At 38.2% G+C, this 19814-nt stretch overlaps 1 protein-coding gene across 2 annotated transcripts in view; it reads left to right on the top strand.

The window, feature by feature from the left end:
• The window catches only part of LOC120770974 (furin-like protease 1), a 264355-nt gene that overhangs the window by 76750 nt on the left and 167791 nt on the right, over positions 1–19814 (top strand). The window contains exon 2 of one of the 2 annotated variants that reach the window (XM_040098722.1): positions 5680–5720. The exons of the other annotated variant lie outside the window; for it this stretch is intronic. The gene's annotated coding sequence lies outside the window, so the exon portion shown is untranslated. The remainder of the gene's footprint in view (positions 1–5679; positions 5721–19814) is intronic. 2 annotated transcript variants of the gene reach the window in all.

Here is a 19814-nt window from a genome sequence, read left to right as displayed (position 1 = left end):
AATGCATGTGGCATGTGTGGCCCGCAAGAAACAAGTATGTGGCGGAAGTTGACTGTTGCCGAGACGCAGATTGCAGATGTGTACGTTGTACGGAAGTGCTGTTGTGTTCACGCAACATTTTCCTCAGTGGTATTGCAAACATACAAAACAACAATAACAATAGCAAAAATCTCTGCAACAGTGTGGGCACCAGCAATTTTCAGTTTTATTGTGACATTTCACATTTCGCTTGCCGCATGCCAACTTCCCCGTGTGCTGCGTGTATATGTATGTGCTGACAGATATGAGAGTGTCCTTCTGTTTATTTTTACAGTCCGCGCTGTACTTGCGGATCATTTTCAACGCCTATAGGCGACTCAATGGCTGATAGATAGATGAGTACAGTGTTTTGTTCTTTGAAACAGATTAAATAAAGTTTTGGCTATCAGAAACCATATTGAATTAAGAGGTAATAAATCCGATAAACGATATCGGATATCGGTCGATAAACCTAATATTTTTAAACATGATCTCCTAAAATATAAAGATCTGGATTTGGCGGATCTCGTGCCCTACTAGCCCTTGGTATACGAACTCGGGTGTTATCTTTCTGACTCATGGATATAAAGGAAATTAATTTTTAATCCAGGTAAAAGTTTCGTACAATATTGAGTTCGGAACTAAGTATATACATAGGGATAACCCTTATAATAGTCCACGTTTCATATAACTCTAGTGGTTGAGTCTCACGTTCCCGCATGTTCGCCAGTTTCACAGCTAACACTCTAACCCCCTCGGGTGAAACCTTTCTGTAGGAGCAGTCTTGCGGCACTGTGCCGATGCGTGCTTATCAATCTGCAAACATATTTTATATCATCCTCTCAACTCAACCAAGCTCGGCGGCTAATGGCTCAAATTGCCTCTGGCTTGTGTGAAAATGCGTAATTTTGTTGCTGGCGTTTTGCTGATTCGCTTTTTCCACTTTCTGTTTTTCGCTCGGGTGCGAACGTCGTTCGCGGTATATTTACTACTGGTCATTGCCACACCCATGACAGCTTAATTGGACAGTTGGCTGCTTTTGCGGTTTTTAACCCTTTAGGAGTAAATATGCTCGCACGAACTGTCAATTGCCGAACATTCGCGCTACATCACACATATACGCATACATATAAAGGCGGTCATATCTATGTGTTGCAAAAGGACGGCTCGGAGCGCCGTTTCTTTATTGTGTGTCGTTGGCAAGTCCTTTTCTATGCTTGCTTTTAGCATCTGCTTTGTTATTGTTGGTCGCTTCATTTCGCATACATTTGTATTTGTTATTGTGACCATGCCGCGTCATTAAACAGCATTCTGGCAAAGACAACAACAAAAAGTGCCAAGTTTGTTGTTGCAGAGCCGAACCGTGTGTCGCTCGTAATTGGCTTCATATTCATTTTCTCACGCTGATTTAATATCGAAAGGCTCCCGGTTGCATAATAATTGCGAGTAATTTATTAATTAAGAGCAAAATTTAATTGTGTTATGAACTTCAAATTCAAGTCCAGAACTAAGAATTCCTTTTGAAATTTATCAATTTTCAATTCTATTTTATGGTTTTGTGCATGTATGTGTGCGTATCATTCTTTAATAAAATAGAATACATTTGAATATATGAGAAATGTTTAGCCAGCACTCAATTTGTGGAGAGGTCTTTGCTTTTATTCCAATTTCTACAAAGTGTTCTACGTTCTTCAGCTTGATTTATTTGTTGCAGAAACAACTTTCGCACTGAGAACCATCGATGCTATTAATATTTTGCCGGCTATTTGGTCTACATATTTATATATTTTAATTTAGAATTTACCTTTTGCGAATTTAGTAATACTTTGTAGGAAATTACTCAAGCAAACACGCACAGCAACTTGGTTTAGTGTTCTCCGCATGACGCAACGCAAGGAATGCGAGCGCAAAAAGCAATAAACGCAACACAAAGTAAACAAAGTTCGGCCACAAATGCCAATTAAATTAATATTTGATTGCTCTTTAGTGCGCCGCAACGGAGGCGGTGGTAGGGGATGGCAAATGAAATAAGCAAAACTTCAAGTGAAACCAAAAGTTTATGTAGAGAGCATTTATTTGAAGAGGAGATAAAGGAGCATGTTGACGGAAAAACTAAGGAACACTATAAAAAAATAGTGCTTGGCAGCACACTCTCAAAGGATTAAAACCAAATTGCAAAATTCATATGTATACCTTGAACCAATGCATCTGAGCTGTGGCCCTTAGTTCTACAAAGCTGTGGCGGTCCTTCGCCAAAGGCATGCGAAAATATCCGTTGTCTAAAAAGAAACACCACATATTGAAATATATTCATACATATATACGTTTCTCACAATAGTTTTGCATATTTGTTGTTGTGACGGAGATCTCTTTTTTGCTAGGGGAAATGGGAGTTACCAAATGAAAAGCTCCTTTCCTTGTTTTGCATTCTGTTTTTCCTTTGCTCACATATTCAAATCTAATTGTAATCTGGCAAGCTGTTGCTACAGAGTATAATAGTTTTGTTCACCTAACGGTTGTATGTATCACCTAAGACCAAGCGAGATAGATATAGGGTTATGTATGTATAAATAATGAAACGGGGGCCCTCATCCATTGGGGTCCTTTTTTACGTGGCGGGTCCCAAACCCAGTGCACAACCCTGTGTAGGGGATATTTCGCCTTCTCACTTCAGCTCGACTTCGAACGGATGTTCTTAGGCTACCCAGAGGATACTTGGTCTAAAACCGGAAGTCGTGAGCTGCTGGCGATCAGAGAACTTTCCTCACTTGCGTGAACTTCTACACATGACTCCAACCTCCATGTACATATATCTGTATAAATAATCCGGATGACGAGAGAAGTTGAAATCCGGGTGACTGTCTGTCTGCCCGTCCTGCAAGCTGTAACTTGAGTAAAAATTGAGATATCTTGATGCAGCTTAGTACGCTGGTTCCTTAGTACAAAAAAAAATTACGAGTTCGTAGATGGTCATACTTGTACAATTGCCACTCCCACAAAACGCCATTAACCGAAAACCTATAAAGTCCCATAACTAAGTACTAAATTAAGATATAAAACTCTAATTTGGCACAGAAAATCGCAGTTGCAAGGGGCACCGGTGGCAATAACTTTTGAAAAAGTTGGCGTGGCCCAGCCCTCTAATAAATTTAATGTACATGTCTCCTAAACCAGAAAAGCTACAATAACCAAACTAATCACAAATATTATAAGAACTCCTATCGACAGTGTGAAAACGGATGAGATCGGAAGATACCACCGCTCACTGCTCATATAACGGTACCATTAAGAACTACTAAAAGAGTAATAAATCAATAACTGAATACGCCAGCGACATTAAATTTTACCTCCGAGATGGTATGAGAAAGCTTTATGGCGGCCGATGTGAAAATTGGACCATGGGCTTAACACCGCCCACTTTTTGGTGAAATCCCATTTCTAAGGACCTGAGCAACCGATTTCGACATAGTTTAGTACGTTAGCGATATATGGGTCAATACCAAATGTTAAAAAACCAATCATATACAAGTAGAGTAAAGTCAGCCGAATGTCTGAAAATCCTCATATTACATAGTTATATAGGGGCTAGGACAACTATATAACTAATATGGGGATATTCGAACTTTTGCCTGACTTTACTCTACTTGTATATGATTGGTCTTTTAGCATGTGGTATTGAGAAAAATAGCTAAAATCGGGTCGATACTACCTCAACGCCCATATACTACTTATAATGATTTTCGTTCTTCTAACAAACCTTATACCGAATATGTTGGTCAGTGTATGAGTTGTATATATTATATGTATATATAAAATTGTTTGGATTTCGATTGTCTGGTTACCGTTTTACACCTTAAAGTATTTCTCTGGCTTTGATTCTTGCAAATTTTCTTATTAAATTTTAGTTGTATTCTTGTTACTATCTATTCTGTTCTCTTATTTCCTTTCTTTCTGATTACCATCTGGTTGTTAACGTAGTTTTTACTTTGTAAAGCCTATTTCCGCAGCAATTGTTTGCTCTTTTTTATCTTATGGAGTTATTTTCAGTTGTTCTAGGTCTAATTTAGTAGGGATTTTCTTTCTGTCGAAGAGCCAAGTGGTGCAAGGATGGTCTAGAATACCTTTAACATAGCGCCATCTAACAAAATTTCTACGAGAGACAAACACCTAAATTACTGTGTCACAATGGCGTATCTGTAGTCCACGCTAAATATTGCGACCATACATACATACATATATGCATTACCTTAACAAAGAAATCCGCAAATACTATAGGAATTGAAATGGCCGGGGTGTAAGTGTTCTACTTTACTCATGTATTGCATCAACATAAGCGAGTGCAGCAGACGAGAAATATGCAGCAATATCACATGCGCAGCTCTACTGCAGCATTCCAAGTGGAAATGTTCGAATGTACACCATATTGAAATAACGGCGAACATCTAGGTGATGATGAAAAGCGGAAGCGGGAGGCAGTATGTGGAGAGTGTTGAGAAAATTATCGTGAATTACCGTTTAGCAAAGCTTTGCTGTATTAGTGACTCAGTCAAGTGTAAGTGCGTGGGTCTACAGTAGTGAACACGCACGTACGGACAGACATTTACTTATGCACTATATGCGAACAATATACATACATATGTGTGGGCGCGTTTGTATGTGTGTTTGTATGAATGACTTCTTAGCCTGTATTTCTACATTTTTGCATACCTCCGCGTCACCTACATACTCTCTTTTGCTCAATAGCTCGTTTCGAAGCAAAAATGTTTTTCATAAAGTGCATTTACTATTGCGACTGTTGTTGTTGTTGTGTATTTTTTGCATTTATTTTTTATTATTTTATAAGCATATGCGCTTCGCATTCTCCACCCTCTTCCTTGCCACATTCACTGTAGAAATTTCTATCAATTGTAAATGGGTTCAGGCAGCATCCTTGTTTTTGTTGTTGCCGCAATTGCATTTGGTGCACACAATAAAGAAAATATTTATACAATTGCTGCAATATTTACTGTTAGAGCATTATTTCGCTATGCCGTGGCTGCAAAGTCAAGTTGCCAATAAGCGCCGCCAAGGATCTTGCCGGCAACTTGCAACATACGACCGCAGCCATGTGGTGTTTCAATTGCACAAACGCACGCATACATGCTACATCTTTGTAGATTGCCAGTAATTAGGTCAAGGTGCTCGCAACAGTGAAGCGAAGACTAGCCTAGATGTTGAAAGCGGTTGTCAGTAGTTGAGAAAATGTGCAAATTTGACTCCAGCGTTTAAGCTTAACTCTGTTCTCGGAGGGGTTGCATTCTTCTTAGAAAAATCGATTAGTTGAATTTAATAGTTTATTACATAAATGTCCTTGTCTTTCGCACCCTTTTTAAACTGTGTAAAATCTGCTGCAAGTACGAGCTATCTAGAAGGTTAATGTCTTCCAGAAGAACTTTGAATTTCTCATAAAATAACCTTTTGCTAGCATTCATCGCTTAATTATTAAGAATTATTTGATCTACTCTTCAAAAAAATGAGAATATTGTGGATTTTGACAAAATTAAAATTTTCTCATTTTATTAACCATTTTGTATAAAAATTTCGCTTATATTTGAAGACTTTATCGAAGTACGTTTACTGTAAACATTACTAACAATGTTCTCTATTTCTTTTATTTTGCAGGTATGATGGTCATCATTTCCAAAATATAAATTATTATTCAGGTAAATATATTGATCTATGAAAAGAAAACTTGCCATTCTTCTCTTTGAGTACAGTAAAACGAAAATTCAGTAAATCGGTTGAGAAACAGGTGATCATGATACTTTTGAAGGTCGGTCTACTCTACAAAACTCTCGACTAGGTACCGCTGTTTCATTAAGTTTTGGCGGCAGCAGAAATCGGTTATAAAAACACTTTATTTTGATTCGATCATTAAATTTAGCAGGGTTTCTCGGCATGTCATTCCGTTACCTCCCCGACAAGTTGGCGGATCCTTGCTGTATATAAAATTTATTCCGAATCGGTAGATGTATTTTAATATGTGTGTGTGCAGATCGCCACAAATTCATACGGATTACTCCAATTAATTCTGCTAAACCTACCAATTGTTAACTAAATTATTTAACTTATATATTTTTATAACCAAATTTCGCTAAACGTGCCACTGTGCTTCAGAGCATGGCATTTAAGCGCAAAAACAAGTGCAAAGAATTTATGCAATTTCACTATTAAAAGAAGAGAATCGTGTTAAAAGAAGTAATAAAATTACATCAAACACATACAGACGTAAATCGAAACGTAAATACTATGGGGAGCACGATTAAAACGTTAAAGGTATGGAAAATAATGTGAAATATAATGGAATGGAATAATTTCCATGTGACCTGCTCCACTTTTGCCGAGCCACAAACGCAGAATACATATCACGCACACACACACACGCACTCCGGCGACACACACACATGCAGACTTCGTGTAAAAATTGTCGCGATTGTATGCTGCTCGCACCAAGTGCACCTACACAGCCGGCAAAGCCACAACAACTACAACTACAAAAGCGCAAACACACAGCACAACAATCGAACAAATATTTCATTGTGTGAAGAAAAATGAAAAACAAAGACAAAAAGTCAAAATGAAATAAAGAAATAAATTGCTGCTTTGCATTTTTCTCGCTTGTTCGTGCATTTCTTTTAATTTTGATTGCTTTTTTTGCTTTTGCTGCTACTTCTGTGGCTGGCAGGCAGAGCAAACAAAGAAAAGATATGGAAAACAATATAATAAAAGCGAAAAATCATTGCAAAACGGAAAATGCAAATAGTGAAGTGCAGAAATGCCGATGAAGAGGCGCCAACCGTCGTTGAAGCCAAAGACATTCACACAGACGCGATGAAATCGAGGTGAAAATGAGGAGCTGTTGCAAGGCGGCAAGAAAACGTGCGGCATGGCGTGCTGTCAATTGGAGCGAACTGTAGACACAACTACGGCGGGCGCTAACGGGTCGAGATTACTGGTGCAGCCACGCGGCTGCTAACAGCTTTAAAGCGCCATTGGTGCGACGGGACGCGGGCGATGCCTGCGACAGACACAGACGGGGCGCCACCAACCACTTGATGTGTTGCACTCAATTTACTTGTTTATTCTATTTTTGTTTCGTTTGTGTGTTTGTGCCTAGTGTTTTCTGTATTATTTGCCACGTTTGTCAAGCGAACCGCAGAACTTTAATGCTTAGCGAGCTTGCGGCCAGTTCATACGTGTACATATGTATGTGTATCTATGTACATATATGAGCAAATGAGAATATCCCTGCAGGGATCATTGTAAAATTCATTAAATGTGAACTACTGGCATATGAACCAGTTCAAAACTAGTTTTTGTACTATTTGCTGTAGTGGAAAGCAACTGAACTGACGATATTTGGAACTAGTTTCATTAGGTATAGTTGGATGTACTAAAAAAAAATATTTTCAGAGGTATTGCTCCCTGCAGGGTGTTTGGCTCTTGCTTTTTTGTTGCAACCAGAATTTAAATTTCACTTGTGCACTGACACCGACTAGGACAAGTGACTGTCACATGCGGTCGCCTCTTTCGGATATTGCTGTCGGGCTGTTTGTCTAACTGTTTGGTTGCTAGAGCGCCGACAGCGTTGTCATGGGGTCAATAAAGTCAAAATGAGGGCCACGAAAGGTGAAATGTGTCAACAAACGAAAATGCAAAAAAAAAAAAAGCAAAACGAAACAAAGTAAAACTGCACTGCACTGCCAGCACGCAGTTATTATGGTCATGGAGCAGTTGGTACTGCGGCAGACTGAGAAATGTATATTTAACAGCAGTGCAATGTTCCGTAAAATCCATGTCGTAAATGTGACGTACTATATGATATGTTTTTGCAATTGTAATAGTATTTTGATTTGGGTTATATTTTTATTTTTAGAATTAGTGGGTCATGAAGCAGTTCGGAAGCAAATCCAGTTTGATATTGAAACCTTACGCACTTTTTTAGAATCTTACTTAGTAGTAAGGTAAGGTTCGCTTAAAGGTCCTGTGACTTTCCTGCCTACGTAAATAATCCGATCAGCAAAACGTTTATTTATGAGTTTATGCTGCTGCTATTTCCATATTATTTTGATAACATTTCAATCTAAAGTGCTCTAATCTGAACCATTATCAGAGTTACTAAGTTTTATTTTTCGGCTTTCATTATTATAGGGGTATCAGTCCTCAATAAGGTCAGTGAACAAAACACTTAAAACGATGTTGTCAACAATACTAACTGAGTCAATTAAGGGGTTGTTTGAAACATCATTTAAGGAAAATTGCTAACTGACTACGCCCCCACACCATACCCCGATTGAGTGGCATTCGATATATGTATGGTGTAGTTAAAACTTTCTTTTTTTAAACACAACTTTCAGAGTCGCATAGTCACTTATTTTTAGGCTTGTCGGACTAAGAAATCTGAAGAAAGAATGCATGTAAGTTCTTACCCACCGTTTTCGTTATGTCTGCCTATTGTTGCTTTCCCTATGTTGACATAAAAGTACCACACCCGCCCTGGTGGATATGCAGTTCAAGTATTCATACAAAACATATAATGAGAATATTAATAAGACTCGTGCGTAGATTATACATAGCAAACACATAACAGTATTACGAGCGTTTTGACGATGGAAACATAAAATTTCACATTTTACGATTCTTACACACCGAAGTGCAAGCACATTTGCTTGCGCAAACAAAGCGCTTGCTGCACACGTTGTGTGCCACTGAAATGTGCCACTTGGCCATGTTGCAGACGAGGCAGAAGAAGAGCGAGCAACTGAATGATATACATAGAGTGAGTGTGGCATACACACAGGAAAAGCAAATATATTAATTCTATGAAATTTATGTATTTTGTATGTGCCTCGTGCAGATGCGAGAGGCGCCTATAAACGTTCTGGGCCAAATTGGCAATCTTTTTGTTTGCGATTTGAAATCATTTCACTTGCAACAAAGTGTGCGTAATGTTTGAGCGGTTCTAAGAGATATGCGATGGAAAATTATCTCCTTTATGAAATCTATGCTTTTAGCGCGCTTAAAAATAGAGGCTAAATTGCACATTTTTAAAGTACGTCCTAGAGTAGTTTATGATTTTTCAATTTGTAAGCCAGCAGTTAATGCTCCACAGGTTGTGAATACAGTTCCCGAATAATTTAATTCGTTTAATCACCTAAAGTATCATATGGTTAGACCTTAAGAGGTATTTGAGTTGTTTGAATCTTTCTAATCATATATAACGTTCCTGAGGATTGCCGTTATTTTCTTCCTATGTTTTTGTTTTCCTTTTCGTCATTTTACATAAAGCAAGACAGTTGTTGGGTTTTTTTTTAATTTCCCACTCCTTAAGTACATTTGGCAACAAAAAAATAGCTCTAACACCTGTAATGGCTTCAGTGCGCCACTAATACCTTCAATCTCTTCATCAATACGTTTGTTTCTCCCCAAATAATGCCATCAGCAACGCATCTGCTCGCTTTCCTCCATGAAATTATTCAGCCTTCACACGCACAAAAGCTCTCAATAAATTCTTCGTCTTATTGCCCACAAAAGCTGCGTGTGAAGCTCCTTGCTTCTTACCTTCCATATTCTATTACTTTTGGTTTGCCTTGCCTCCTTTGACTTGCATTCGATTTCTTTGCAATTTCCTATTGCGAATGTGTGTAGGCCCCATCTGCTAACTCCACCTTGGCGGCAGGCTTTGCGGCAAGCGGAAATTAAAACTAGAAGCTTCAATGTGTTAACCCAGGTTGTACAAAGTTTCGAAACTGTATGCTTTCGGCACATATCCTTGAAGCGTTATACACCAACAACTTTTGAGTTGATAAAAAATGCACACCCATGAATAACAGCCTCTTGTAAGCCGTTCATAAGCTTGTTAATGTGTCCTCGTTCTTTCTCTCCACTTTTTTCAGCTGTCGCTTTTGTTTTATCTCTCTCTGCTTGGCATTTTGCATGAGATTTCCTTGCTCCAGTGATTCAGCTGTAATGTAGCATAGGTCTCAGGTGTTAACTGATCAAAGCGGCAGGTTACATTATTACACTTATACTCTTTCTTCTACCTTTTAAAAAAATAGGATAAAAAGCAATTGATTTCGTTTGGCAGCTGTCATTTTGCTTGTTTACTGGAAGCGCTTGTTTCCCCTTTCGATTTGATCTGACTGTCTGTCTGTCAAATTCACACACTATACGGAAATCTTGCAAATTGTCTTAGCGAATTTTGATTTTTTCCAGCGACAGTCTGCGGGAATCCTTTAATTTTTTTCGCTTCATTACACAGTCAATCTTGCGTGTGCGTGAAAGAGCAAGTATATAGTAATTCGTTCACGGCTTCATGTAGAATTCCTTTCACCCAGGCGCGTTGATTTCTAAGGTCTCCAAGTGAAGTATGAGTGTAATACGAGCTTAGTGTTCAAAAAAAAAAAAGGTCAAACAATCCGATTCACAAATTTTCTACATATAGGCGATTTACAATGTATCCTTTCGCAATGTAAAGTGAACTTCTAATGCCCACCTGGCATACTTTTTGGCTCATTAATTTCATGGTGAGCACCTACCTAAGTTATGTATGTCCAACAACAAAATCCCACCAAATCAAAAAGCGAAGTGTGCTTGTGTGGTTAGATTTGTGGGGGTAATGCCTGAAAACAGTTGTGGATGTAGTAAGCTTTGCGTTTAATCGCCATTAATTAAATGTTGCCAGCTTTTAGGCGCATTAACACATACCAGTGCAAAGTTACAGCAAGCATTAAGCTGAATACGGCCAATACAATGCCCGTGATGATGGAGTGAAATTGAATTTGGTTCGAAGAAAGCATTTCGTTGTGCCCTATGTGAATCTACGAATCCATAAATATATTACAGTTACTTTAGTTAAATACGATTTACACGTAAGGCATATAAATGTGCTCACTAAAACTGTTACTACTGTTGCCCATGTGTGGCCTAAGGCCGATTATAGCGTTATTACACACATAGCATTAGTATTAATATGCCAATACTTGCGACGTGTGTTGGCGAAAAGACGAATTAACTCTTAATACCAGGATTTTGTACGAACATTTCATGTAACGAGGTATGAGGTAAGTGAATAATGTTGCTGAATGTAACGCTGAATAGGTTTATGTTAGCAGAGTGTGCTGAATTATAGTTAAAGTTCCCGTCATTAAGCATACTGATCGTTTTAAGTACATTTTATGCCACATTTCATTTTGGGGAAAATTATTGCTGTTTTAATGCAGAGCATACTGCCGCTTACAATAAGAAATCTGCTATGTGCATTTGTTGTTGCCGAGACATAAAATCGCAATATTTGTCAAATAAATTGTTAAACCGAAAAGATAGATCGCATGGAAAATATATTTGCACCTACTTGAGAATATTTCGTTGAGTGTCATTAATTTTATACTTTTTACCGTTATTTCCGCACTCTTTCGTTAACTTTTTCTAGTTGGAACTACCGCAAACGCCAAGCAATCTGGCATTCCTGGAAACCTTCCCTGCCATTGCAATTCGAGCGCCATTTTATAGCGACAGCTAAACTACGCGCGCCAAGCAAGCGCGCATACAGGTTGTAAGCGTGCATCGACGCTATTGTTGAATCTTCACGCCACTTTTTACCTTTGTTTCTCCAGCACGCACGGACACACACACACACACAACCTCATAAATGCATGCAAAAGCGAAGCGCTCGAAAGTTTTGCTATCGACGCGTAATTTATAACCTCTTCAACGCCACTTTAGCACTTTGCCACTTACGAACCTTGCAACAAATATGCGCGCACGCACATATCTTTCGCTTTGTATTGCACTCGCAATTCCAATTTTCCAATATGCGCTTTAAATGCTCTGCGCCATCCGCCCATCGCCACCTCCAATCTGCTGCTCGTCCTGCCGCCCACCTCACACTAACACTGTGTGGCGTCGACATTGTTGCGCTATTGCCGTTTTGTGTTTTCATATGTTGCTGTTTTTATCTTCTATCCTTTTTGTTGTCATGTTTGTGTTATTGTGCCACACAGCGCACAAGTTTTCGACGTAAGTGCGACATAAAGTGTGTGACTTTTTGTAAGTTATGCGCGCGTTGATAGTAAAGCATGCTGTGGCAGGGCGTAAAAGAAAAATTGGACACTTAACGGTTTACGCCGAAATGCAAAATAGCGAAGCAGTTGACGTGCCGTTTTAACGCTGCTTTGTTTATGCCGTGTATTGCAAGCACCTAAGTGCACTTATGTGGCACGGTGCAGGTAAAGAAGTTGCACGGTTGTTGGCCTTAGTACGTGCGTTTATCAGCCACACAATGTAAGCTTGTCTCATCAATCGCAACGGTTAAATTTATTGAAAGTGTGAAAGCCCTTGAGACTTTGACTTCGTCTTTGCTTGGCGGTTGTGTTTTTAGGTTATGTAAACTGTGTATTTCTCTCATCCGAGGCTGGTTATAGCTATTCACTGGGGGTGAAAACTGTTTATTTATATAACTGCTTCAGGTACATTTAACAATGCGCTTTCACTCATTACGAAGGTTTGCAAAAAATAAACCAGTAATTACAGATCAAAAAGAAATTAATTTATCAAACATTCTACTAATAGTCCACTTGTGCTTCACCTTAGTAGCTTACCATATATGATGATAAGCTTAGTTCTGATTGCTGGCGGCCTTTTTGTAATGTCAGTGACCTATTTTCGCAAAAACGTCTCTTCATTTGACCTCCCGCCCTATCGCAGGTCGCCACTTCACCTGTGACCATGTCAGGTAAACTTTTCTCATGAACAAAACAATTTGGAAAAAAAAAATTGCAAAGTTGTTAGCTTACGACTAATTACAATAACAATAGCCATTGTCAAAGCACTTGTTACCTTGTTGTCGCTTGTTGAAAAAAAACGTGAAAAGTCGAAAGGTGAATGCATGCAATAAAAAAGTTCGCACTGGCAACACTAATTAACTGCGATTTTTTTGTGTTGGTGGTTAGTTGAATTGGAACCAGAGGAAGGAGGTCGGGACATGTCTCGCACATACTAGCTGCGTTTCGCGCAGAAAAACTGAAAGGGAGAGCAAAGCTTTCAGAGGGCGGTTTGGTAGTGGTTCGAGCCAAGGACGCGTGCAGTGGTAAAACCGGTTTATGCCGTGCCTTGATTTGCTCAAACCGCCGAACACCAGCTGAAATGAATTCACCACTGCTTTTCAGAACACTCATATGCCCCGTGGTTGTTAACGCGTTACTCATACGCAGCGTTGCACTTATTTGGTAAGTTATATTTATACAGAAAAAATTCACATCAATCTAGCTTCGCTACAAGGTTTCAGGAAAGTGTGTGTAAATCGGGGTTTGTTAATGAAAATTAAGCTCACTCAGTTACACAACAGAATACTGGAAAGCTACAAAAATGTTAGAACAATGTTAAGGAAAAGCGAAAATTATCTGCTTCGCTGAAATGAACGCTTTGCGTTTTTGGGAGTCAGAAGTTTCAGTTATTTGAAATAAGTTTGAAAGCTTCTTCACTTTTCTCAGATATTTTAGGCTAAATTTCATTTGCACTAAATCTTAATTATCTTAATTGTCTGCGCATTCGTCTTATGTACTCAAATGTATAGGTGACCACAAGATTACGATTGGATGTATAGTATGCCATGCTGAAACACAGAATTTTCTTAAGTAAATGTCATTCAGACGGAAAGCTTTCAAACAAAAGTGTATGTAGTACATATGTGTTTATATGTATGTATGTGTTTATTTAAAGCTCTCAGGAATTTAATTGGAAATTAATTACACCTAACTTAAGTTCACATTTTCTGACAATTCTGCTTTCGTAGATATGTGTGGGTGTATGTCTGTGAAGCTTTGCTTGTCTAGTATGTGTATGTGTGTTGTTGCACTTATTGCCTTAAGCCACACCTATTAACATACCTGTGGGAAAGGGCGGTGTTTATTGGAAACTATTGCAAATTATGCTATTAATGCTGTTAAGCACAGAAACATTTGTATATGCTTTTACTTCCCATCACAAGCCCGAAGTTTCGGGGTTTAAAAATAGTAAATCGGGATTTCGGAGTTATGCAATTCTGATGCTGAAAATAGAGACGATTATAAACAAATTCAGCCAAAATTCCCACGTTTAAATCGGGATCCCGAAAATATGATCCCGCAGTTTCGGGATTACTGATAGCGGCGCTGAATTAGCAATGCCTTTGCAATGCTTCATAAACTAAACTTGATAGAATTGCAAGTGTTTACTAAATGTTCAGATATTTATATTTATATATATGTATGTACCTACATACATACATATGTACGTATGTATGTAGTATATATGTATATGTGTGTTTGTATAAGTCAAAGGTGCCTACAAGTCCGTGGCTAAGTTTAGTCAATAATTTCAGCATTGTTTTGTGGAAAACTAAAATAAGTTGATGCTATAAAAAGCGCCTAAACTTTTCATATGCTTATAGATTCATGAATAAATTGCTATTAGATGTAAAAGCAAACGTTTTTAAGTTTCTTTCGAATTACATGATCTTCCTTTAGTTTAATTTCATTTCGGCATTCCAAAGTATCATGCGAGTTTCAAAGTAAACTTTTCGCATTCAAGCATTAAAGGGTTATGTACAGTTAAAGCAACGAAAGCAAATGTTGCAACTTTTCTAAAACGTTTGCAGTTGCAAAGTAAAAGTAAAAGTCCGTGTCCACGACCATGTCCAAGTCCAAGCACAGTTGGACATTGAGTTGGGAGTTGAAGTGAAATGAAATTAAATGCCAGAAACCAGAGTGCCAACAGGCAGGCGAAAGCAAAACTCTTGCCACACACGCTGGGCTTCCGTTACGCCACACAGGCGCCCGCTAGCGTAGGTTGTTGTTGCTGTAGAAATATAAAGAAACTCGTGTCGGTGTGTGCTTGTGTAAATTTATGTTTGCTTTGGGCATTTATATAATATAAATTGTTTTATAACAAAAAGTATTGGCTCTCGGCACAAAGTGTATGTGAATTCCCGACGATTTGTTCTCAAAGCAAATGTTGCAACTAGTTGTTGTATTCATATATGCGTATAAGTATGTTCTAGCATTTATTTAATGCTGGCTAATAGTTGCCTGCTAACCTATGTACAAGTTTCAAGAAAATTTTAGGGCTTGTTATAAATTTTTGGGCTCTCTCTTACGATTTTAGTGAAGATGACATGATTTAATTTGAAAATAGTTAATATATTAATATATTCATTCCATTTTACAAGCTCTTCAACTTAATCACATAAGAAGGTGGGTACTTCATGACTTCATGAATTCCCAAGATAAGGATCTATTTACTTATATGTGACACATTCATTTCAGTCCTTGGAAAACTATCCAGATAAAATTTGTTGGCATGATTTTCATATTTTGATACTTGAAGAGAGAACTTTTAGGTTAACTGTTTCATTTCTTCGAATAAAGTGATCTGAAATTCTCCATTGGTTTATAGCAAAGTCATTTGATATGCCCGAAAACCTGCAGCAGTTGGAAATATAATATATTAATAAATCCACTCATAAAATAACCGTTAACAGTTCAACAGGCGATTGTGGAATTTCCTGCCGGAAACTGAAAGAGGAAATTTACTGACAATTTTAATGAGTAGGAAATGGTCCAAAACAGAAATATAACATAAATCGCCGCAAACACACAAGAAAATGAATATAAAATAAACCGAAAAGCAGTGGTAAGTGATAAAAGGCTTAAAATTGATATATGACGTTTGCTGACTTCGAAGTCAGACAGAAAGCGGCCAGTGTGGCAGTGAAAATTCTCAGCAGTGCCATGAAATGTGCGAATCTTTGATTTTGGCGAGCTTTGGGGCGCAGTATTAGCTGAATTGTAGCACAGGCGATGGCCAAGCGAGGAGGAGTAATATAATTATGAGGGGTGTTAGGCCAAAACCAAACAGACAACATCCGGTGTGTTTTACGTGGGTACCTGCTGACGACAGCCTTACTCCACGGCACTCAAAAGCACAACGGATCAAAACAATGCGTTGATCAGCGCCCTGAGAATGCTAAGCATTTTCAGTACCAATTGGCAGTGTGGCATGGACACACTAACCACCTTGGTAGGGTTCAAGGCCCATCTAAAACCTCTGCTGTACTTTGGGTCCGGCACCCGGTTGCAACGTAACTCCACATTCAACTGACAAGATTGGAGTTACCTCCAAAGGCTACTGCTCCCCGTGGTACCAGAATTAAGTCCCTGGTCAGACCTCGTAGCCGAAACTACTACCAGTTGAGCTTCCATACGGCTCTGGACTGGTAGCCAGGATATTAGTCGCCTCTTACGACAGGCGTGCCTTACCGCAGGTATATTCGGTTTCCCCCCCGAACCTAAGGGGTCCTCCCTACCCACAGGGTGAAAACCAAACAGACAATAGAGATAGTGCATAAAAAATGGTGACTCACACATTTAAATAAAATCCATATTGCAAAGTACTGAATACCTATTGCAAAGGTACATGCTGGTTTTGTGGAATATGCGAATACGCATCAAAGACTGCACTAAATTTTATGAAATTAAAAATTACATCCTCAACAAGCTTTAAAAGCTCATTTGGCAATTTGTAAAATGAGTCACAAGTGCTGCTCCGCTTCCAGCATGAAAATCGGAATGCGCAACTTTATATTTATATGCTAAATTTTATAGACATTTATTTATGCAAATGTAAGTACAAGTGCGCTTTAATAAAATAATCTCAGCAGCCTCCGCTGCACTGCACTGCAGGCGGCACCCAAGTCAATGGCCAAAAGTAGGCTTACCTTCGCAGGCGCATTTGCATTTGCATTTTCGCTTTTCTTCAATGGCAATGTGTATGCGAGTGTGCGCCTGTGTGTATGCAATGCGACGCCTGCTAATGTGGCAGGCAAGCAACTGGCCTTCTGCATTTAATAAGCAGTGTGCGACGCCGGCATCATTGTGGTCTATATCTGCTATTACCTCGTGCGATTTCGGCTTGTCGGCCGACCACTTATTTAATTAAATATGTAGCGTCCAATGTGTGCATGTGCAACCAGGTACGAATATATGCCTGCATTCATATAGGCATTTGCTTATACATAAATGTGTTTGTATGTATGCTTGCATGAATTTATGTTTGTAGGCATTTTGTGAGTGTGTAATGTTCGGCCTAATTCAAGTGCTAAGTGGCATACAAAACTTGGAGAAAAGGCAATTATTTTACGTACGTGTGTGTGTTGAGTGTATTATACATATACAAATATGTAAGTAAGTATAAATTAGAGATTTGAGAAATACATAACAGGGTGTTTAAATCGCTTGATTTATCTTCAGATAAGCGCCTCCATAAAGCAGTAATTTTATAGCTTTCTAGGAAGAGCTTATATTTTTTCATGTGCCTCAGTTGAATCGTTGCTTTCAAGCATTATCGAGAATTATGTATACTAAGTCTTTATGACTAACGGCAACCTAATTGAACCTATAGAGACTTCTTGGTTTATTTTTATAGCCTCTTGACATGCTCTTTTTACTTATTTGTAATGCTTTAGCAATTTACCTCTACCTCAATTGTCAATGGAAATGCCGTTAAAAATCTTGTATACACTCCCTGTTTAACAAGCGACACGCCTACTCTACTCTGGCTTAGTGTGGAATTACAGAATCTCCAACACATTTTGCACTCATGCACTCATAGCTGCAATTGTAGATATGTGCGTGCTCGCACTCGTCCATGCATTAACTAAGCTTGTGTGTTAGTAAGCATTTTGCAAGTCGAAGTGTTGTGCCACATACGCCTGGGCGCACATGTGCTTGAGCATCTTGAAAGTATGCTGCAGAGAACAAGTTATATTATTTTGAATTATGTGGGAGTGTGTGAGTGTGTGTGTGTAAGAGTTAGCCTATCATGGTATAATAATTATAGGAAATTCATAATAAACTAAAAGCCTAAATGGTGCCTACAATCCAGTGTTTTCACAGTAAATAATGGATTAGATGAACGCAAATTTAGGTTTAGAATTTCACTGAAATATCTATGGTTTTGCTCAGTGACTCTGGTGTAAACAGAGTTGAGTACTACTTAAATTAGGTATATGTAACTATCGCTATATAAGAATTGATATTATTCCATTTCATGCTTTTCCAGATAATATCTGTGCAACAAATTTTTACTTCTATTTTAGTCTAGCGAATATTGTAATTAATTGAAATTGCTAATAATATGTATATGTAGTTAGAAAATGTTTCGTTCCATATTTGAAATTGCATATTCACTCAAAAAAATTATTCGGTTTTCAATTCGTTGTGCATATTTTTTCCACCACACGCGTTGCTCGTTCGATTTCGTCCTTGAATGCACAGTCCACAGTTTTCTGCTTGCCTACTGTTGTACACTACTGTTGCTACTGCCTTCGCCGCCATAAATTTTACGAAATTCGCTATGGTAACCGCCATAATGGGATTTACCATACAAGCCACAACCTTTTTATATAGCTTTGCAACTTTTTTTTTTGAATTTTCATTTTATTTCACTAATTTGTTTATTCTACATCATCTATTACTTAGCGGCTGCTGCAAAATAAAAGCATCGGCTTTATTAATTTGCTAAAAGCCCTGGAATTACATACACTTTAGTGGTATTGCTTGAAAAAATGCGAGTGCCTAAAAGTAGGCTATGACATTAAATCACATGGCTGTACGAGATTGTGTGAAATTAAATTTTCATACACCGAAAGGAGATAAAAGCAAAGCAAGAGAAAAATAAAAAGCATTCTCACTTTCGTTTTGTGCATTTTCATTCACAGAAGTTGTTACTGTGCAGAACGACACACGCGCTGTTTTGCCTAAAGGCATGCTTTGCTCTAGTGGAATTTCTGCTGTGTAACTTCCACTACCCAGTGTAGCATGAACAGGTCCTTCTAGTGAACTCGACTGTGTCAGGAGTCAGTCTACACTTTGCTCAGGTAGGGAAGCTCGTACATTTAAGCACTTTTTATATTTTATTGAATACTATTTAATGCGGTTTATAAAGGCATTTCTCGGTGGGTAATTGGGTAAAAATAAATCACAATAGAATTGTTCCTTGTTTTCCTTTTCGGCTGTTGGTGCTATTAAACACTTTTATAATTACGTTTCGACGGACACAGATTTCATTTCAGCCCACACATTCGATATATGACACAATAATTGCGTTGCAAATGCTTGTCGCGCCTAGAGGTATGCTAGTTTGATTTTGCACTCACAAGTGAATTCACTAAAAAGTTGAAATTAGAAAAAATAATATTAAAATATAATAGCATATACAAAGAAAAGCAACAGCAAATAAAAAAACAAATACATAAAAATTGTGGAAGAATATTCCCGCGTGAGCTGGCTGTTCAACGTGTTCCTCTTAAATCTTGCTCGGTATTTGGCACTTCAGTTTCAGTTTCAGCTCTGCTTTTTCTTCTTCGTTTTATGTTGCTTTGTTACCCTCCGGCGGCATGTTGATGTTTGTTTGTTTTACTTAATTTAATAAACTGCGGTAAACATTCATTCCGTGACGGAGAAACGCTTGAAAGTAGACAACATGGAAAACATATAGAAAAATAAATAAAAAAGCCATTAATAAACATATCTGCTGTCACACACACGCAGTCATTTCATCTTAAACCTTGATCTTTTTATTTTTGTAAAATACTGTGAGACTCTTTGTTGACAATTGAGTTAAATATTTCTTCAAAGTCGTCGGTAATATAATAATGCAAGCAGGCAAAATCATTTACTGCCTACCTTTAGGCGCTGGTTTCAATACTCATACTCCATACT

The sequence above is a fragment of the Bactrocera tryoni genome, chromosome 1, assembly GCF_016617805.1.
Source record: "Bactrocera tryoni isolate S06 chromosome 1, CSIRO_BtryS06_freeze2, whole genome shotgun sequence".
NCBI classification, from domain to species: Eukaryota; Metazoa; Arthropoda; class Insecta; order Diptera; family Tephritidae; genus Bactrocera; species Bactrocera tryoni.
Note: the sequence above shows the minus strand (reverse complement) of the source record. Positions and strands in the feature narration are given on the sequence as shown.